General features: G+C 36.9%; 1 protein-coding gene across 3 annotated transcripts in view; it reads right to left on the reverse strand.

The window, feature by feature from the left end:
• Positions 1-23,379, reverse strand: part of LOC129764347 (gamma-1-syntrophin) — a 157,687-nt gene that overhangs the window by 76,898 nt on the left and 57,410 nt on the right. The window contains exon 1 of one of the 3 annotated variants that reach the window (XM_055763332.1): positions 3,768-3,786. The exons of the other annotated variants lie outside the window; for them this stretch is intronic. The gene's annotated coding sequence lies outside the window, so the exon portion shown is untranslated. Of the gene's footprint in view, positions 1-3,767; positions 3,787-23,379 lie in introns of those variants that run through there. 3 annotated transcript variants of the gene reach the window in all.

Consider the following 23,379-nt stretch of genomic DNA (forward strand, 5'->3'; position numbering starts at 1 on the left):
ATTTCAGAGCCTGAATAGTTCAAAACATCATCATCATCATCATTATCAGAATTCAAGTCGTCTCGCTCGTCAGTTATCAGACAGCAGTTTTTCTCCATGCTGTTATCACAGTATGGTGTAATTTTGTGCTGTGGGGGCACCGCGTCGATTTGCATACCCGTGCCCGTGAAAAGTGCCTCTGTATTTTTTCAGCACATCATATGCAATCTGTACTGTACTATTTCGCCACATAATGTATCTACAGAATATGCAAGAAGCAAGCATAGTGTAGAGCAGAATCAAAGCAGAAGAGAAATATGAAATAGGACGTACGTAGACGGTTTTCATACCGTGGAGATTGTACGAATTGGTGGTTTTATGCGTTATCAAATAGATAACGGGTTTGAGAGATAAATATATACAGCGCGGACTCAATTATATACAGTCTCGGATTTCTTTTCACTGTATATAATCGAATCCTGTACATAATCGAGTAAAAAAATTTTTTTTCTATTCGTTTTTTATGCATATATGTTTCGTTTTTTAATATAAAAGAGAAGTTTAATTTATGATTTATCCCCTCAAAGTCAGAAAACACCTTTCTCACATGAAAAAAAATCCTGAATCTCTCAGGAGGTGATAGACGATCAAATTTATGGAAAAAATCCTTCTACGCATATATTCGAATTTTCAACAATGACAGAGTTATAGAACTTTTTTTCTGTTCAGGACTCCGTTGCCTTAAACTGGCTCTATATTAAAAAGTACGCTACGGAAGACGATTATGTTGCTCTCATTTGAAAGATGAAAAAATTTAGAGGAACTTCTAAATTAGTGGATTTAAATAAAATTTTGGAAGTGAGAATTCAAATATTAGTAATTTTTAATGTGTTATTATATTTTTTTCTTAAAAATCCATATTAAACTTGATTGTTTCTATCAATTAAATTGAAGCTATATAATCGGTCTACAATTTGTTCTTTGACACCCAACTTCTATCCTTAATTTCGCTGCAATATCGATGCAAACAATTCCTGGTGAAAATTCTAGTAAAATTTTCAGAAATCACTATTTTTCACCAATGTACTCATAACAGCCACTTGAATTTCACTTCAAAGTTGAAAGGTTATATTTTAGCTTGAAATAGATCATATTTAAAATGAAGAAAAAATTTTTTTTTTCAAACTTTATATAATCGAGTCCAAAATTGTATATAATCGAATCACATATATTCGAGTCTGTATATAATTGAGTCCGACCTGTAATTGACTGGGATCGCACTGTGTGCTCTCGCGAGAACAAGTCTTCAAAACAACGCAAACCCATCGGTCCTTTTCAGGGCCACTAAAACTTTGGACTAAAGAGGTGATTTGGAAATACCGATGCATTGTAAAACTCTATATTATAATAATTTTTGGCTGCAGCAAGCTCCAGTTAATTCAGAAGTGTGTTTGGGTTTATTGGTGAAACTAGCTGACCCGGCAAACTTCGTCCCGCCCAAAATTTGGTTTTTGTTATCAATACCTTCAAACATTCACGTTTTTTACTAAGCGCAAGTTCATGGGTCCAATCGCAGAACTGTTCATTGATTGATCTTCTAATCGACCCCGTTGAATTTACCTTTTACTATGAATTTCCTAGTACTTCTACCAAAAGTCATCATTATAATGTCAAATTATTTTCAGACACAATTCCATTTCAAGATTTTACAACCACTTGCAAATAACATGTTTCTCCGTTACATGGAATAAATGTTTTATACAGAAAATATGATAGAATAAAAACAGCCCTAAATCGGACAATTCCTTCCTCGAGTTTTGCTCTTACTAACACATTCGTCAATCCATTTTTTTTATTGGTATAGATAGAAGAAGATAAAGATATTTCGTTAGCGCAAACATCAAATGGACTAACAAAGCTTGTCACTATGTAATTGTATCATTTCTTAGAGAGGGGGAAGGAGTGTCCAACCACCATAGAAACATTCGTTGCCCCATAAAACCTCCACATGCCCAATTTCGTTTCATTTTCTCGATTAATTCTCGAGTAATGTAGTGTTTCATTTGTACGGCAGCCCACCCTTAGAGAGCGAGAGGAGTGTCTAATAACCATAGAAACATTTATTGCATCCTAAAACCTCTACAGGCCAAATTTGGTTTCGTTTGCTTGATTAGTCTAGAGTAATTCAGAAATTAGTGTTTCATTTGTATGGCAGCCCAAACCCCCCCCCCAAATTTCGTTTCATTTTCTCGATTAATTCCCGAGTAATGTAGAAATTTGTGTTTTATTTGTATGGCAGCCACCCCCCCCCCCCCCTTAGAGAGGGGGGAGGGGTCTCAAACTATGACGAAAACCTTCCCCTTCCCTTCTTTTTTTTTTTTTGCGGACCGCGACACCATGATTAACATGGGTTTGTGACCCATATGAAAAAATTTTTTAGTATCGCTGCTCTAGATGAAGAAAATATTGAAGAATTAAAAAGGAACTTGTCATTTCATGTAGTATTCTTGTTCGACTAAACTAGACAACGTTCACTAATGCTCTTAGCTTTAGACAGTGGATACGGAAATATTGTTCATGTATAACAGTTTCCTCTCGTTTGCCCATTGGTACAGGTTAATTGCGATGGCTATGGAACTCGCAGGTCACCACGCGCATCAAAATTGTGACATGTGTACAAAGGCGCATTTACATAGCCTAAACAGACTCGTTATCCCCCCACATTTTAATGCTATGAACGATGACAAAGGGGATGTCCATTAGGCCTCAAAATGGAACCATACGACACACAAGGGAAGCCGCTCTCCTTAATTATTTCGTCCTTTTTGTTGTTTTGTGCCGAGTTTTTGATATCATTTTCAAGTGTCCACCCGAGCGTATCTCGTTTCTACTTCTGATGACACACGAAATGATGGACGTAACCTTTTTGGTGAGCATCCGTGTTTTTTCGTTCGTTCACTCGGCAAAAACCGCAAGGTAGGCTTTCCACATCGGATTATTTTCTGCGGAAATGGAAAAGCTATGTTCGCTCGTTTATTCCCCGGTTTTTCTGCTGAGGCTTCCTCTGATGTGCCTTCTGAAAGAAATGCTAGCGAGAACGAACGAAATAACAATAAAATGCCATTTCTTGGCTGTTGTGTCTCAATTTCCTTGAATATGTCCAGAAGGCCTCAGATCTCCCACATGCAAACGGTTAGCTTACAGTTTTTCTTCCCCCCGAAGGAAAGGATTTTTTCAGTTGACAAATCCAAACAAAAGCCGCTCACATCAACGCTCTAAATTGTCCTGCTATCCCCAAGGAGAAAGAAAAAATACAGCCACCAAGTCGTGCTGTCGTTTTAATGCTATGTCACCTCTAACGAGCTTCGCGAACAAAACCATGCGAAAGTAAATAACCTGCCCCATTCACAACACGACATTGTTGGGTGAGCAGTCAGGATCGTAAGTCAAGCTATACTTGCTCCTGGGAGCTGATGTTACCGGAGAGAGATGACTTCAATTAACGCCACATTTTGCGTCTGTCAGAAGCGAATTAGGTAAATATAATTCTGCGTGTGTTAGCGAACATGGTTGATCGATGACATGGATTTCCCCGCTCTACTGGGTAAACATTATTCCCTTCCGATACTTCTCCTTTGGGAGCGTATTTATAATGTGGTGAAAATTTGGGATCAAAACACTCAAGGGGATAGAATTTGTTGGTATCTCGGAAAATGCCGATACAAAATCTGTTGTCTGAGGTATCAGATTTTCCGGGAGAATAATTTATTCATTCAGATCGTACTCACGCTTTAGTCCTGGCAAACTTCAACTTTACCTGAAAGTATAAGAGAAGAGAAATAAATTAGCAAAAAACGCGAAATCTTCCATCGTCCCGAAATCTACAGCATATCTGTACAGACAGATCGGTGGTAAACTGTAGGCTAACACCGGCTGAAACATTAGCAAGAGATTTAGATTCTGAGGACCGTGTGAAAAGTTTCTTGAAAAATTTATCTTCAGCGCGGCAGGCAGCTGGATTATTTCTCCTGAGCAATAAACGGTCTGATGCAGCGATAATAATTGATGAGTGTTTTTTTTGTATCTGTTTTCGACAATACTAAGCCGCCATGATGTAAATTGTGATTTGTATGCAAAATGGTGGGTTTGGCCATCAATCAAATGTAAGCTCATGTGATGTTTTTCGTACTATTTCGTACATGATGTCTAATAATTTTTCAAACCTTCCGGTTGTGATTACAAGATGCGCCAGATATAAGCACGACATTAAAACGCCGCACAGTGCGGCGTCCTATAGACAAAAGTCAAAAAAATCACTTTTATATTCATCCAAACTAAGTAGGCGGTGTGTTTTATACATGGTTCAGGCATGCTGAAACGATCTCAGTAGCCTTGTTAGCCCACCCAATTTGTCAGAACAAGCATGTGCAGTCAAAAAGTTTCTTCTAAGCACGTGGCAAATTAATTTTCAGTGATTCATCACAGTTTTACATTGAGTTTTCGTTTACGTTCGATATCTTTTAAAGTGACGACGGTAGCAACACGTAAGTATAATCCGTTTCCTTAACTTATATTGGGACATGCCGCAATCACTGTGAAAATAAACGCTTCTTTGTTAAGGTAGTTTTGTTCCTTAAGAAAAAAAGATACTAAAATTTCAAATCCTTCGGAAATAAAAGTTCCGCGGAGTTCCGCTCCAAAACACCCCTCAACTTTTCAGTCATTATACCCTTGATATTCTGCAAGTGATTCTTGTTGCTCAAGTCTGCTCTTCTGACCACAGTTTACGTTTTTTATATGATATTTCTACAATCAAGAATAAGCAAATTTTCGAACAATGGCTCCCAGTTGACCCCTCCCAAAGAAAATATCGTTTGTTCACCTTTTTGTTGAGTTTTTTAATACGGATGATTTCTCTAAAGAATTTAAAGAAGAGCTTTTGAAATTTTGCAAAGTTTATTGCTACAAAATTAACCAGAGATGGTCGAAATGCTGCAGATCATATCTGAAGTAGATTTACAAGACCTTGCACCTCCGCTAGCATCGTCAAAGAAATTTCGCTAATGACTTCAACTTCAGTCAATCTCGTCTGTAAATGGGGTTTTTACGGCAGTTCAGGGCATAGTGCATACAAGCGAAAGTTTACGGAAGCTGGAAGTTCAGACGAAAGTTTGTTAGTCGTTGCACTGGTTTCCTTAAAACTGATTGACTCCGACAATAACGCTATCATCTGGATGAATCCTCGGCCAAGTTCAACATTGTACTGTAGACCGCTTAAATTTGTGTTCACGAAGGAAGACTCACAAGCTATTCTTGGCATTCAGTCAGAAATGGAGAAGAAATTTAAGCGTTACAGATTTTCATCATCAACAACGATAGCGCTCAGATCGTTGTAAGTTTTGAATTCCATCTTACTATGATAGATGGAAAGGTGGCAAATGTGCTTTCCGGAAATAAAGCTCTGCAAAATGATTAATTTGTGGATCTTTTCCGAAAAAGATGAATACATCGAAGGCTGTTGAGACAGTACCAAATACCGAAACTTACGAGCTAGGCCTGTCACCACTGCATTGCAAGATAAAATGTTTTGAGCGCGTAATTCACATCGGTTACAGGTTAGCATTATAGAATGTTTAATAGTGTATAAATAAAAACTATCATTCATTTCAACAGATTGCCATTCAAAACCTGGCAAGTGAAAACTGCTGAACATAAGCAAGAGTACACCCAAAGTTAATTTTTAGCATATGTTCTGGCAACCCGATTTATTACATTAAATGTGCTGAAAGATAACATAAAATGTTCTACTCCCCAGTATAGTTTGCCAAATACACGGCTCTGACAGAGAAAGATATATTCTCGTTCATGTTCTTCTTTATCGTCTTAGAAAACACAGGAAATGGCATCTTTTCTGCCAAAGATGACATGTTTCCTGCCAACACTAGTTTGGGTGTATGAAAGCAGGAAGCGAGAAATTCAAGAGGCGTTCAAGTGAAGGATGGGTCTAGTTGTCGACAAGCCGAAACCGGGGTATGGTTCAAGCAATGACGGCAACACTGCACGAAAATTTTTCTCGGATTCACAAACCAGCTCGGAAATAACAGGGGTAAGTGTGTAGCTGAAAACGAATTTCGCTACAATTCTCCGTATAATATCGTCGGGGCGAAAAATTGAAATGTCCAAATACCAGAAACTATTGTCGGATGCAAGAGATCTCTACATAAGCCTGTACGGATGGTATTTTATGGCTGTAACTGTGCATAAGTTGTTGGTACACAGATCAGATATTACGGAAGCATTTGATCTGCCTATTGGCTAGTTATCGGAAGAGGCTTTAGTAGCTACACACAGGCTGATCAAGGAGAACAGGTTGAAGCATACAAGGAAAGCATCAAGAATTTACAGTAATAAAGACTTGTTGAACTATATGCTGCTTCTTCTGACCCTTCCATAGCAGGGAAGAGAAAAACTATAGCGAATAATCATCACACGGATGTTCTTTTTTTGCTGATACAGTTGAATTTGATTCTGTTTGTCTTTTTAATGAAACTGAATAATTTACAAAATCGAAATATGTAACAAAAGAAATAAGACATAAGCTTTCTCATCACATTAATTAAAAGAGGTGTACTTATTCACAAACTAACAAATATTACAAAATAGTGAAAGAAAAATTTACCTTTAAGGAAAATTCCAAAATATTAAATAGTGTAGAGTTTCTCCTGCTATACAATACACGTATGGAATATAAAAATTAAATGTGACCCTAGAATAGAAAAACATTTAAAAATTGAAAAATCACCACAGTGGCGTTTGCTTAACTTTGCCATCGGATGAAAAATATAAGATTATATTATTTGTGTATTATCCAAACAGGAGAAATATTCCGGAAAGCATTTTATTTCTTCATAACATTATTAATTTGGCGTTTAAGATACTTTCGCGATTATGTACAAAACGTTAGTCTTTTATGCAAACAAAATCGTATAAAGCATTAATCTTTTATGCAAAGAGTATGAATATATAAATCAAACATTGCCCTAGAGTAAAATGTATTTAATTGTTAAAAATGAAGCATTAGCACTTAGACGAAAAAATGTATAAAAAATGAAAAATCACCACGGTGGCATTTAGGTCACTGTGTCGTCGGATGAGATATAAAAGATTGTGTGTTATGATCCTTTTATCTAAGCAGGAGAAGCATTCCAGAGAACAATTCAATTTTATGTCACTATTAATATACTTTACACTATTAATTTGGCGCTTAAGACACTTTTGCGATTACGTATAATACATAAGTCTCTAATGCAAATAGTAGATTTCATCATAACTAACATTTTTTCCATTATACCTATCCGAAAACATGACTATAAGTGTTGTTTTGATTTTTGTCCCGCATCCCCATATATTCAACGCACTGTGCGCCGCCACCACTGCTCACCTGATGAAGTTCATCGGCTGTTTTCCGCTATGTGCTGTTTGGTACTGTGATTCACATTACTTTAAGTGGAGCACGGGTTTTATGTATGGAAAGGAAAGCAGTATTTTGAGCGACATTTCGGCTCTGGTCGTCTATCTGTATACTATAGCATGCAGTGTTCGAAGTCAAATCTCTATAAGTTTTTAAAAAGCATTCGGAAGAATAATTTTTCTGAATTTCACATTTGAACTTCACGATTGATCTGTCAAATAGCTACTGTTAATAGTAGTGTTACTATTGGTGGATACTCAGTTCGCAACGTACATACCACTATCGGATTTTTATTCATCGACTTCGGAGTCTACACTAAACATGTGAAAATATCTCTTGAGAGGCCGGCTTGAAACTTTAAACCTCAGCATCAGTAGCTCACATATGACTGTTCTCGGAAGGTGTATATTGTAATATGCATGTTTATCTTTTTTGCCCATCCCATCAACAATTTCGTTCTGGACACGAAGCAGGTACACGTGTGGGAAACCTTCCCGTTCGGGGATCTGAGCAGATTCTCAGCGAATTTTACATTCCAGCAAGCAGCAATAATCTATAGAGGCTGTGCAGAACAAACCTACGCAAAGCAGCTGTCAGCATCAGCGGCATGGAAAAGTTTCGGCACACACGCCTCCGGGATTATGGAAACGTTCGATACAGCAGCTCTTCATGGAAGTGGGACTTGTGCCGAGGATGTGTGGACTGTTTGGCCTCCTGGTTGTGTGTGTTCATGTCATGGGGCTTATATATGCTTTCAGTTGAAATGAAAGAAAAATAAACCTCCTGTAAGTTTTATTTTAAATATCTCCGACGACAGCAATATGAGTGCCTGACCTCGACAAACATATAAAACAAAAATTCAAGTGTAGATTGTTTAACGTTGAGTGTAGACATATTGAGTATAAAGTCAACGCTATTAGAATATGTGGATATACATTTTTATGCTCTCAGTATCCATCTGTTGAAATGATGGTATTATTTTTGCTACTGATTGTAAAAAATCGTTTTTGCGCCTTTCTTGCAAGCACGTCCAGGCACATAAGAAAATTTTGTCTTATGAGGTAAAATTTGTTCGAAAAACATTTATCTGATTTCCATTTACCTGGAAGCCACATTTACCCGAATGTATTACTTACTCGGAAAATACCCAATTTTGATATATAGAAGATATGAGCGGAAATGAATACACTTAACTACACTACACTACACCTAACATGCAGGAATGATTTGGACCGCTTATCACTCGACACTTCTTAATAGATCACAAAGCTGTTTGCATCAATCTATGACAAATATTTATACGCATAAAACTATAAATAAAATTGTTTTTTGAGATAAACAATTGAATAATTGTGAAATATCAAGCATTATCTCAACGCGTTAACGCATTTTGATTGGCGCAATCTGTGTTCATCAAATTGTACATATCAAAAAGGGTAACTAGAGTAACAGGAGGAATACAATTTGAATACATCAATACTATTGCAAAAACAAATGTAACTATTCACCGTGCATATCATTCTATCCAAAGCAGCGGGCTGTGAAACAACGGTTCATTCTTAATACTGCTGGTACATACATCGTGTTTGCTCAATACAATGGAAGCCAGAAGAGATGCGAATATTTCGTAAGCCTCACCCCAGTGTGATTCTTTAGCCAGTCAGATTCGAATAAATTTCATTGCTTCGTTGCGAAATGATCATTCGTTTTCTAACCGAAATCAAATTACATCAGAAGGAGAGGTAGCCTAGCAGCAGCTCCAATATTATCAGCAACAATAGGTACAATACATGTTCAAGGTGAAATAAATAGATTTTTCACGCTCACTGAGAACTATTCGCGGATGTCTCTCTTCAGTTTTGATTATATAAAATTTTGTTTGGCTTAAAGTTTTTCAGTCAGATTGATTAGACGATATCTATTTTCCGATGCAAACTTAATTGATTTTTAAGTCTTGATCTGGAAGTAACAATTTCCGGATCCGGTAGTTCGCATATTCCGCTGCGAACGATGTGGGGGCATCACATTTAAATCATGTTTCCACCTCGTTTCAGCTAAGCTTTGCTGGAAATAACAACAGCTTGAGCCATAGCGAGTTGCAAAAAAAAAATATGCCGATACGCCACACATCGGTACTTCGGTGCTCGTAACCCCTGGAAAATGGACTGATTCCGGTGAGTGTAATGCACGACCTGATTGGAATAGCTGCATAACATTGATCTGTATCGGTTTCCTCAACTAGTGAATGGTGGAAAAGTAGGTTATTCCATGTTTCAGTATGCTTTTGAATTCTCTAATATTACGCCTGCACAGGAGCGTACGAACAGCATCCGAATGCTGGATGAATAGCAGCATCATCCATTGAGGTGCAGTTCGAAGGATACCTAGCTACGAACGGTGTGTAATAGAGTTCTTTTTCTTCGCCCCGGGAGTATACATTTTATAAAGTGAGTAAGCTAGCGTGAATATTCTGCAGAGTAGATTTTCTTGTGCTATCGAACAATTTGGGGATGGGATGAAAAATGAGATCATTTCCAGGTTTCGTCGCACAGACACTCTAGAGCTCGCATCCTTACACCACAAAAACACAAGCGTGGAAAGCTTTTTTGTTGCTGTTGTTGTTTTTCTTTTGTGCCCGCAATAGAACCGCTTGGGTAAGCTTCAGTGCAGACGACTGTAATAAAGATGTTCCATTAGCGCGTGAATGAAAAACAACTTGTCAGAATGGGCCTTTGCATAAGTCGCGCGCAAGATGTGGCCATGTGGCAGTGAATAATGATGAGCTCGTCACGAGAGCTTGGAATGATTGCTGACGATGGCTGCTAAAACCAACCTGTGTGTGTGTGTAGGTAAGCCAATTTGTTGGAAAATTGGTGTTCACGTGAGATTTGTTGACAACTTTACGGCACCATTTGTCAAGCCATTCTTGACAAATGAACTCACTGTTACAGTCGTTTTTTCGTTACAATGTGATATGAATATTTGAAATGAAAATGTGTTGAGGGATAAAAGAAAATATAAGATCAAGAAGTTTAGGATGTCTTCCAGAAGACGGATCGTTGAAGGCAATTTTGGTCAACTCTGGGTCCATTTGTATCCGTAATATTTGTAATATATGCGTGTATTGATATTTGTAATGAAGATCAGTGTTCTCAGAATTCGCATGATTGAACAAAAATGTCAAACCTTCAAAAGGGTAATAAGCTAACAATATAAAATAAATACGAAGATGATCTCATTCAAATTTTTCTTATTCATACACATAAGAAACAAATTGCGTGATAGCGATTTTCGACGGCTGAAAAAGCTGTTGATACAAACATAAAAGAGGTCTGAGATCCATGGAAAAAAGAAGGTTGGAGAAGAGTGCGACTTAATGGAGGCTATGACGAGTAGGCGATATCGCATTGCCTACTACAGTGACAAAACTCAGCTTTGCGAACGCACTTATGGGGGGACCCCGGTCTGGAAGGTCCTCAGAAAAGTTTCGATATTTAATTTCGTTGAAAAGTTGCAGCCAAAAATATGCGGTTACCCCAAGGGATATAGTATTGCTGTACGAATTTTTCGACGCGTTTTTCTCGAAACCATGTTTTCAGCTGGTGGTATCGATATCTTAAGATCTGCTCGATCGATTTGGCTGATCTTTTTTTCTAAAATGAATTATCTAAAGTATTACATAGCCGTTTTTAGATATCTCATTTTTTCGATTTTTTAACAACTACTTATCAGCGATTTTTCATGAAAAATAACTTATTTAAAAAAAATAGTCGCTATTTTGGAATTTTTTTCGAATTTCCAAAAATCCCTATGTAACGCTTTAGATATTGTTCTAAAATTTCAAAATATTCATTGGAATTCGTTCTGCGACACCTCGTCGCTTCAGAACCGATACCACCAGCAAGGTACTGATTTTCAGACAGCTTCTACGCATCCAGCTGTCAACAGCACATAATCATTATTCGTGCGCTCGAAAAATGGCAAATACATCTTTGAATATATCTCAAACATTAACCAAAATAGGGGGTCTTCGTACCCACTTGGTTACGCGTTCGCTTACTAAGCGATCGGTCGTGAGTTCAAACTCAGGACCCTCAATTGACCATCTTTGTGTTGTTATAGAATAACTAAGTCCACGCAAACATCATCAGCGATGGAGATCGATCCACGGTCGAAATTAGATCGATTCATCCATACAACTGCTCTGCTCTGCAAGAAACATCTGGCTGCTGTTCTATAAATAACCCAACAATGATCAATATCAACTGTCTCCGCTGTCCGGTCTGCTGAACAATGGACGAACAGAAAGAATACCCTTACGCCGAAATGGCTACTACTGTGTAATTTACCATAATGTAATGGAACAGAAAACTTAACGCCTAAATGGCTACTACTAACTACTGTGTAATTTACAGTTTATAGAAACATAAACATATGTACATGTACACGATTAAAACCCGGCTCTGTTACAGCTAAAAAATGCTAATGAGCCTAATAAATAAATTAATGGGATAAAAAAAAATTAACCAAAATACCCGAACACTTAACTTTATTACTGACATCCGAAAAACAATTACGAAAATTTATTATTTTTCGATCTTCCAGACAGGGGTCGCTCCTTGATATTCAAACGTTCCTAGACGTACTACACGAGATAAGAGACACATCGATACCGATGCAATAATGCAACTTAAGCGCAATGCAACTCAGCACAATGCATTCGCATCGTATGGCAACGCATCGTAAAATGAAGCAACCCAACCTAACGAACTTTAGTGCAAATTTACGCAATGTAGATCAATGCAAGGTAAGTCAACTTAACGCCAAATTAGTCAACGTAACGCAAAGTTATTAAAATATCTTTGCAACTTATTTGTGCGTAGAATAAGCATTAATAAGTCATTCATGCATTATCACTATGCTGAGAATGGTTTTTATACATTTTTTAAAAATTAATTTCTAATTAATCTATTGTTTTTATATGTTATATACTTTTCATATCTCTTTGATGTAGGTTTGTAAACTTTTCAGAAACTTTTCATGCTTTGCATTTATGTGGTGACGTCATCCGGGGACAAATTGATCACCGGGGAGAAATTGATCAAACGTACCAGTGAAAACAAATATAAATTTTTGGAGGTACATATTATACAGGGTTTTCCATTTTGGGCTTCCGAAAGTATACAGCCCTGCGCCGACAACCGTTTGACATAGCTGTCAACCAAAGCGTCATATCGTTAGTTGAATGTCTGCCATTTTACAATATGGATCGTTTTAGCATCGCACAACGTGTTAATTTTGTTAAATTATACTATAAAAATGATGAAAAACCGGCAAATGTTTTTCGAACATTACCGTCGGATTTTGGTCGTCATGGACGGACTACAGAGCACACAATCCCTAATGTAGTGCGTAAATTCGAACAAACTGGATCCGTAGCGGATATTGTGAAACCTGTGCATCATCGTAATGTGCGTTCGGCCGAAAATATTGCTGCTGTTGCTGCCAGTGTGGAGGATGACCCGAATGTTTCGATTCCACGGCGTGGTCAGCAATTGGGCTTGTCAAACACATCATTGTGGCGAATTTTGCATTTGGACTTGCACCTACATACATATAAATTTCAACTGGTACAAAAATTAGAGCGTGGTGACCATGGAATGCGTCGGGCATACGTCGATTGGGTGAACGAACAACAGCAGCAAAATGCTGAATTTTCGCATCAAATTTTCTTCAGCGATTAGGCACATTTCGAGTTCGGTGGCTATGTGAACACCCAAAATTTCCGTATATGGGGCTCAGAAAATCCACACGTGATTGTTGAGAGGCCATTGCATCCGCCAAAAGTCACTGTTTGGGGCGCATTATGGTCTGGTGGAGTCATCGGGCCGTATTTCTTTGAAAAAGAGGTCGGCGAGACGGTAACTGTGAATGGTGAGCGCTATGGTCGCATGTTAACCGATTTTTTTTTGCCACAAATTGAAGATATGGATACGGATGACATGTGGTTTCAGCAGGACGGCGCCACTTGCCACACAACACGACCGAACATGGCTATATTGCGAACGAAATTTGAGGGACGCATAATTTCGCGTTTTAGTGATGCCAATTGGCCGTCCAGATCATGCGATTTGAACCCGCTAGACTTTTTTTTGTGGGGTTATGCGAAAGACCGTGTCTATGCCAACTCTCCGCAAACTCTTGAACATTTGAAAGACAACATTCGTGAAGTTATGACCGAGATACCGCCCCATATGTGCCGAAAAGTCATCGAAAATTACCTGTTCCGGATCAAGGTGTGCGAGGAAGCCCTAGGTGGACATTTGAATGATGTTGTATTTCACACGTAATGGCATAAACCAAACTTTAATTTGAAATAAAAGTTTCATCGAAATTCGAATTCTAAGTGTGTTTTATTCGGCAGAAAATTCTGTTTTTTTTATCCCATTTATTTATTTATTAGGCTCATAGCATTTTAGCTGTAACAGAGCCGGGTTTTAATCGTGTACATGTACGTATGTTTATGTTTCTTTAAATTGTAAATTACACAGTAGTTAGTAGTAGCCATTTAGGCGTTAAGTTTTCTGTTCCATTACATTATGGTAAATTACACAGTAGTAGCCATTTAGGCGTAAGGGTATTCTTTCTGTTCTTCCATTGTTCAGCAGACCGGACAGCGGAGACAGTTGATATTGATCATTGTTGGGTTATTTTATAGAACAGCAGCCAGATGTTTCTTGCCGAGCAGAGCAGTTGTATGGATGAATCGATCTTTGTTCCACCGTGGATCGATTTCCATCGCTGATGATGGTTGCGTGGACGTAGTTATTCTATAACAACACAAAGATGGTTAATTGGGGGCCCTGAGTTTGAACTCACGATCGATCGCTTGGTAAGCGAACGCGTAACCAAGTGTCTACGAAGACCCCCTAAAAATTCTGTTTGAATTCGTTGAAAATGCAACAAGTTGAAAAGTTTTTCACTGTAAACGTACTATTTAGAAGCTACTGTTACTGTCATTTCAAGTTTTTTCAATAGAATAAATGGTGTATTTGATGAAAAATTTAAATTTAATTTTTTTCTTTGAAATGCTATATGAAAACAAACAGTTTTTTTTATGCAATATCATAAATCGCTGAAATAATCGGTATCGCTGAACTAGAAATATTGTTTTGAGTTTTGCATAACCTTGTTTTGGAGGCGAATGAACTACAAGTTTAAAGCCTCTCAAAAAACAAAGAATGGAAAACCAAAGAATGCATAACCTTTTTGGGCAATGAAGGGAATTTACAAGGCAGCAGAAACAGTGATTTCGGGGTTAACGGGCCTTGGTAATTATATCGTCACCAATTTTTTAAAGGTTTTTGTGTTATTTCTCATGTAAGGATTATGTACTCTGAAGTTGGAGTCGATTCGTTGCCTTGTTTTCACGGTTTTATAAAGGGTTAAAAGTTATGAGCTGCCCCACCCTGTTAAAACAAATATTTAGAACTCCAGATTGCGTGCATCGTGCCATTGTCAAGCTAATTTAGAAGCTTTGTTATATCGTTATTATTATCAGAAAAAATCGCTCTACATTTGTCGAGAAGTGAGGAGGGTTATTCCTGTACTCGCGCACAAAATTGCTTTTAGAGAAAAAGACTCAGAATATGACATTGCAGCAGCCTTGAGGGTCGAATAAATAATCAAACCTCTTTCTCATCTGCTTGATCACGTGTCTTCACGTGCTATAAACTGCTATAAACTGTTTGAGTGTGATTGAACGCATTGTACGCATCGTTCATTTTATGCGTTGTCAAAGGTAAATAATGGTGATATTGCGATATATACCAGCTTGTGTATTGTTCTCGCGAGGACTAAAGACAATCAAGGATAAACCATGATCCAAGTGATAAACAAGTGAATTGAGCAAAAATAATTAAAAAGTCCTACGTCAATAATGTGGTTGTCTCCTGGACACCAACCCTTTTTTTCGTGGTAAATACGTACTTATTTTAATATGTTGCACATTTATGAAATGAAGATTTCATAAATCTGCAATTTATGAAATTGTGATTTCAGTAAAAGGCTTTATTTTTTCGCTTGATTCTGAATCCAAACTCCTTCGATAACCCTCCGGAAATTCAAATGTTTCAAATGGTGTTTAATGTACTTGTGCAGAACCTTTAAATCGTTCCTTGTAAGTAGCTATTATACACCGTGACAAAAAAGTTCGGTCACAATTTTGTAGGATTGCCAATAACCTCTTAATATGATACGAATGCTGCCATCTGTATGTCAAATAAAATGGTTATCATAATAGTACAGAATGACAGTGTTGCTTCCATGTGCATTTTGTTTATAGTATATGTATAAATTGTTATCGCTGAATGTTCTGAAGGTTTTAAACCAGGAGACATCTTTAGACGCCTCAAACACCTCGGAATCAACAGATGATTTGTTTACCTTATCATAGATAGATATGTACTGACCTAGGAAGCTAGGTCTAGGTGCAAAACAAAAGAGGTATCGAAGATCGCGAGTGCGGAATGCATTTCTCTTTTACGGCAATTAAGTCAGATAAGTTCGGTACAATTGTACTGGATTCCAGGCCATTGCGGTATAGAGGGCAACGAGCGAGAAGATGAACTTGCCAGGAACGGCTCAAACTCACCATTCACTGGTCCAGAACCGTTCTGTGGACTCTCCGACTGTGTGTTGAAAAGCGAGCTGAAAAATGGGAAGACCGGGAAGTGACAGCCAATTGGATGGTTGCAAAACTTAAACAGGCGAAAAAAATTATTACGCCGAGTATTAAAATTACTCAACAGCTGCTAAGAAAGAAAGACTTACGCACATTGACTGGTCTTGTAACAGGACACTGCCCGAGTAAATAACATCTTAAGAACATAGGTTTAGCACAAGATGATATTTGCCGCTTTTGTATTGCCTAATGCGAAACCTCGGAACATTTGCTCTGTAACTGCGGAGCTCTAACTAGCCGCAGACTTCAACACCTTGATAAAGCTATTCTAGAGCCCAAGAAAATTTGGTCTGCGTCGCCGATCAGGATTATAAATTTCCGATCAGGATTATAAAATTGGTTCGCACCCAACAGGGGAAAAAAAGATCGCGAGAGTTCCTCGGTTGGCGCGCGGTTTAAAAATATGTTTTTCGGATGAAAAGTAATTTGCTTTGGAGCGGTCTTCCAATCGCCAAAATGATCGTTTATGGAGTATTGAGGATGAATCTGCCCTTAATCAGAACGTGTCGCGGTATCAAAGTAAATCATCAGTCATGTCACTAGAGATTTGATTGCCACATTTTATTGATTTTATTGTCAAGGATGGTTGGTTTATATCTTCCCCCGACCTTAACCCACTGGATTATTTTGTTTGGTCGTACAAGCTTTCAAAGCTTAATGACTATAAAATACGAAGCTTATTTCAATTTAAGAATGTTATCTCCAAAATATAGGATGATATGTCGACGAATATGTGCGCGCAACGTGTGATTACTTTGTCAGACGATTTGGACTTGTACGGTAAGTAAGAGGTGGTGTAATTCCTTAATACCAACCAAAAAAATCATATATATATATATATATATATATATATATATCTCCATAAAATACTGAAAACTAGAAACTTCATCCTTAAACATATTAAGAGTTTGGTTTGTGACAAAATATTTTTGTCACGATGTAAAATCAGTTCTTCATGTCTGACCACGCACGCTTTTTTATTCAGAGCAAATTTTCCGACCAATTTCACCTTTCTCTAAAGCATACTGTGTAAAGCTGTTTATTTAATCTTTTGCTAGAGCTAGCACAATGAGTGTAGCAATTATTTCTTATCAAATCGGACGCCATGTTCGGGTGGGAAACAGAAGTACAAAAAGAAACACGCTCTGGAAACACCCATAGCTACTCGACCTCAATTTGATCGCGTAAGCTCGATTTCCACCTCGATTATCTTGCGTTGCTTTCTATGGAAATCGATAACCTAAATTGACGGCATGAGCCCGATAACGAGAAACTATTGATTTATCGCGATAATTAATGAAACACACGCCGCTGGGGCAATCCGGCAATAGTGTAATATCGTACCACGAGAACCATGAGTTGTTTGCGGTTCCCGCCTTTTGTACCTCGTTATGCTTAGGTACCTAGAAGGGGAAATTACTGCATAAAACAGTTTGTTCTGATGTTTCTATCCCTTTAGGTGCTCTTCAATTTCATGCATAATTCCGTGGGAAGAGAAATTGTGTTTCGAGTCGAGGGCACTTAGCGCAGCCATTCGTGCTACAACAGGGCACCCCTTTCCCAAATTGGAATTCAGAAATCTGATTTGCAGCTCTAAAGTGAATCCCGCCCTGAATATAACTCCGTGGAATTTGGTTTCTTACAGCGGTCCGTTATTTTGTTTTCTTCGCGAGCATCATAGCCACAAAGGCATCGAAAATGATATGCAAATAATGAGCCACGAATCATCTCCTGCACTGCTGACCGCCGGCGCGGATGATCGTCTCGACTGTACTCGTGCCCTTGATCTAGGGGATCTAACCCATCAATGGTGGGAGAGAGCGTTTGTTCTCCAACCCACAAAATTATTTAATTAAACAACACAAAAGAATTGCTGTTGCTCACAAGCCCCGGTGATTCGCTTGAAACGATTCTTTGGCCAACACAATTGCACCGAATCGTGATTTGAACATCACTTCCTACGCCATTGCATCGTAGCGGCGTATGCAAATCAACAACATGTTGAATAAATCATTGACGGAACTATTGTTTCAAAACCGCGTCAATGGAAATAAATCCATATTATTGAAGTGTATGTTCGATGTGGCAGGCGCGAATAAACCATCAATTTGCCGTTATCTGTTGCATTCATGCCATGCAAATAAGGCACTGCTAATGACAGCAAAACGACATTTGAAACGAGAATTGTCATTCCCATGACCAAGCCTCTAGCTGTGACCAATGTCTCAAGCATATACACCACACGACGGCCAGGGTCCCCCGCATATATGGAATGGCAAACCGCACATTATTTAACCATATGCTTGGCTACGACGAACAACCATACAATGAAGACTTTGGGGTTGCGTTGTTATCACGATTGAAACCGCTTTTAATTTATATTCAATATCGGTCATCAATGGATGTGTTGCCTGTCCTCAAGCGCGCAGCGGTTCTAACCTCTCCCAGTAGAGGTGTATATGCTGCTGCCAAACGATAGCTGACACTGGGGGAAATGGATTTTTCTTTGGTCTACAACTTGGATACAGTTGAACATTACGCTATGGTTTTTAAAGCTATCGTTAATTTTATATTGAAATTTTATGTTTCGGGCAATAACGATTCCAAGTTTTACAGCTGTAAAAACGCAGCCTTCAGTTTTCAGTAAGTAATATGTATTCAAAACATCATGTTTCCTATTTATTGTAATCTGTTTTTCGCTAAAGTATGCATGCATACCATAAATAGACTGATTTTGCTGTGAATGAATCGAATATCGGCTGTTAAGATGAAAACGTCATACCTATACTCTTCATCCGATGATCAATTGCTTTTATAACAAGCACAACCATCTCAATGTTATGGGTCGGTTGATGATTTATATTGAATTCATACATAATTCATGACCATTCATCTTTTTTTTACAGAATACAGAAAAAAAAACAATGTAGACACGCCCAATCTTAATGCGCTTTTTTCATTAATTTACCGATGAATGTCAGAAAAGTTTGATCAGCTGGTCATTTGTTATTGTTTTTTATTATTTGTTCATTCGTTTTCCGGGAATACTTGAAATGTCGTGCTCATGATCGAGCCGTCTGGCCGGTCAAACGGGAAGAGTTCGGAAAGGTGCAAGAGATAATAATTTCCCATACAGAAGAAAGTAGGGGAAATGCGGTTAAAATGAACAGAGTTGGTAAAATGAACCAGTGCTCAAACTTCAATAATTTAACTAAAAACCTATTGATACTTCTTGATTACCCTATTCTTAGAACAGCTGAAGCTATTTAGGACACCTTGTTATGGATGAAACTGTCAAATGTAAGAAATAATAAATAAAACAAAATAAAAATAAGTATGAATAAAAAAAATAAGAAATAATAAATAATTTCCTCACAATAGCCATTCGGGTATAATTTTTCACAAATCTTATTTAAGGAATTTCCCGTGAAATTTAAATTATTTGACCTGATATCTTCGATAAATTATCAGTTTTTGACGACTGTCCATATATTTAATGAATGGTAAAGAGATATTTTGTTTGATTTCAGCGATTAATTTGTATTCGAAATTACTTTGTTGCTTAGGGCAAAATGGATCAGAATCAGGCTATTCTATTAGGATGGGGAAAAAGTTATCGATTTTTTTTCTCGTTGGCTGGCTTTAGTGATCAATATCTCGCATAATGTTAATCATACAATTCTAAGTTTAGCCTCGTCGTAAAGGTGGCATTTCTCACTAAAAAGCATTCCTTTACTGTTTTTTGTTTGTTCCATTTAGTTGTGACTTACAGGGTGTGCGAGAAAATTCGGTACATTTTACACTTTTTCTTTTATAAATGCGAACACGCAAGACAGGTCGCTGAAATTGTGAACGGTGTTTATGGTGCCGATACTGTGAAATACGTGTAATTTATCTTATTTTTTAATTTTTTAAATTTTTTTTAGTGCAATTCACTAAACTATAATCTCTATTGTCAACAAATGGACCATTTGAGCGATTGACATGAAATGTTCAGAATTGGCCAACAGAAGAGGTATTGTGTTCCATCAGGGCAACGCAAGGCCACACAATTCCGAGATATTGATTGGGATGTTTTAATGCAACCACCATATAGTCCGGACCTGGCATCAAGCGATTACCACCTTTTTCTGGCGTTTCAAAATTTTCAGAGTGATAAGAAATCGGGATCAAGAGAAGGTTGTTAAAATATATTGCTAGTTTCTCGCCAATAAGAACCAAGACCTCTATAATAGAGACATAATGAAGCTTCTAAAAGTATGGCAACAAATTTTACAAAAAAATCGGACAATCCGAAGTATATTAAAAATAGTTTTGAATGCCACCCAAAAATAATGGATAACTGTTTCCCCAACCTAATATTTAAATCGGATTTGCTCAATACAAATATCAGAAAGTTATAATTTCAGATTATTTTTCTTGCTTTGACAAATGAGTTTCTCTTTCACGTTGTGTCAACTGATCTCATATTTGTTGTAAGGTAACATAACATGTTGTAAGTTGACATAAGTTGTAAACCTTTTTTAAGTTTTTTCTTCCTTCCTAATTCGGGATTTTTAACACTCGTATAAAGATTCTATCCGCATAAATGGTATTCGAGTGATCGATTTACAAGAAATGTCATTGAATCTCGTTGTGTTATATTGTTCTTCTATCTCCGATTGATTGAATTCAAACTTTTGGAATTGCAGACGAACCTACTCATGAAATTCAATAATTCAGTAGCCAATTTTCATTGTAAAGTCTCCCATTCTAAGTTAAAGAATGTGCATTACTAGCAAACACTACAGTTTTCTAAATTCATTATATTGCTATAGAATGTTTTGTTTGATTGGGTATTGACAATGGCAGATACAATAATAAAATGATGTAGGTAAAATACACAAGCTGGAGAAAATGTAATCCATTATTTTCTGGATAGCTGGCTTTAGTGATCAATATCTCGTAGTAATATCGACCATACAATTTCATAATTAGGCTCGTTGTATAGGTGACATTTCACACTAAAAAAATCTTTTGCTGTTTTTTGTTTGTTCAATTCAGTTGTTTCAATTAGCATTTAGAGCTCGACAGTTATTCTCTAGACAAAAACTGTCTTAGACAAAGTTGTTACTCATGATAGAGCGCTCGCTTTTATGTTGTCAAAAATGGGGTGACTAAAATTGTCGATGAAATCAAAAATTCAACCCTCTTATCTTTATAGATAGAAGTAAACATAGTTCGACAATGTTGTAGCTCGAATTATTTGAGACATCTTTGTAGAACAAAGTTTTTCTCTATCTCTTGAAATAACCGATATAGCGCCTTTTTTCTAAGTTACGTTAGGGTCACCATGAAAAAAACTGTTTTTTGCTCTAACTTTTATATTTCAAATTTTACATGCAAACTGTCTTCGAAAGACTTTTAGAGCTTATTAATACAAAAATTTTTCAATGCAGAACTTGTCAATATCTCAACTTTACTCAAAGTTGTTCATATTTCTTCCCAAAAAATCATGCTCTTTTCATTTGTTTGTCATTCTTTCTGGGGCAAACATAAACAAAGTTTATTGGTGGCATTAGAAATAGCATATTCCACTCGACATGATGTGTGATTTTAAAAACTATGTTATTTTTATTGTTTGAGTAAATTAAAATTGAAATCATGAGTTTTTGGGTAAAAAACTATCAATAACTTTGAGTAGGATTAAGATATAGACAAGTTCTGCATCGCAAAATGTTTGTATCGATAAGCTCTAACTCGAAGACAGTTTTGATGTAGAATTTGAAATATAAAAGTTAAAGCAGAAAAAAACACGTTTTTTCATGGTCAGCCTAATGCAACTTAGAAAAAAAGCGTTAAATCGATTATTTTAAAAGATAGAAAAAAGTTTTGTTCTACAAAGTTATTTAAAATAACTGGGGCTACAACATTGTTGAACTATATTTATCTCTATCTATAAAGATATGAAAGTTAGATTTTTCATTTCATCGACAATTTTGGTCATCCTATTTTCGATAACATAAAAATGAGCGCTCTACCATATGTAACAACTTTGTCTAAGACAGTTTTTGTTTAAACAATAAATATCTCCCACAAAGTTGTTTTTAGCGCCTTCTATCCGAGTTGCATTGGGGTAACTATGAAAAAACGGTTTTTTTTACTGTAACTTTTATATTTAAAATTCTACATCAAAATTGTATTCGTACGACTGTTAGAGCTTATTAATACCAACATTTTGCGATGCAGAACATGTCAATATCTTAACCGTGTTCAAAGTTATTGATGGGTTTTCATCCAAAAACTCATGATTTCAATTTAAGTTTACTCAAACAAAAAAAAAATATAGTTTTGAAAATTACATATTATATCCAGTGAAATCTGTTCTTTCAAATTCCGTCAACAAACATTTTTTATGTTTGCCCCGGAAAGAATGACAAATTAATGAAAAGAGCATGTTTTTGGGAAGACATATCAATAACTTTGAGTAAAGTTGAGATATTGACAAGTTCTGCATCGAAAAATTTTTGCGTTAGTAAGCTCTAAAAATCTTTCGAAGACAGTTTGCATGTAAAATTTGAAATATAAAAGTTAGAGCGAAAAACAGTTTTTTTTTCATGGTGACCCTAAAGTAACTTAGAAAAAAGGCGCTATATCGATTATTTTAAGAGATAGAGAAAAACTTCGCCCTACAAAGATGTCTCAAATAATCGGAGCTACAACATTGTCGAACTATGTTTACCTCTATCTATAAAGATAAGAAAGTTAGATTTTATATTTCATCGACAATTTTGGTTACTCTATTTTTGACAACATAAAAACGAGCGCTCCATCATGAGTAACAACTTTATCTAAGACAGTTTTTGTCTAGAGAATAACTGTCAAGCTCTAAATGCTAACTTCCACTTAAATGCATCTTCTGGACCATTGTGCAATGGAAGTCGATAAAGAGAAAAGTCGGTACATCTTACACCTTTTTTATTTTATAAAGGCGAAAATGCAAGCCAGACCACTGAAATTGTGAATGGTGTTAATGTTAATGGGGCCAAACAGTATTTTTTTTAAATTTTAAATTTTTTTTTGAAAGGCTACACAACTCCCGGAGCTTGATTGGGATGTTTCAATGCATCTACCGTTTAGTTCGGACCTGGCACCAAGTGATTACCACCTCTTGTTCACATTGTAAAACTTCCTGAGTGAAATTGGG

Source organism: Toxorhynchites rutilus, chromosome 2, assembly GCF_029784135.1.
Source record: "Toxorhynchites rutilus septentrionalis strain SRP chromosome 2, ASM2978413v1, whole genome shotgun sequence".
Classification (NCBI taxonomy): domain Eukaryota; kingdom Metazoa; phylum Arthropoda; class Insecta; order Diptera; family Culicidae; genus Toxorhynchites; species Toxorhynchites rutilus.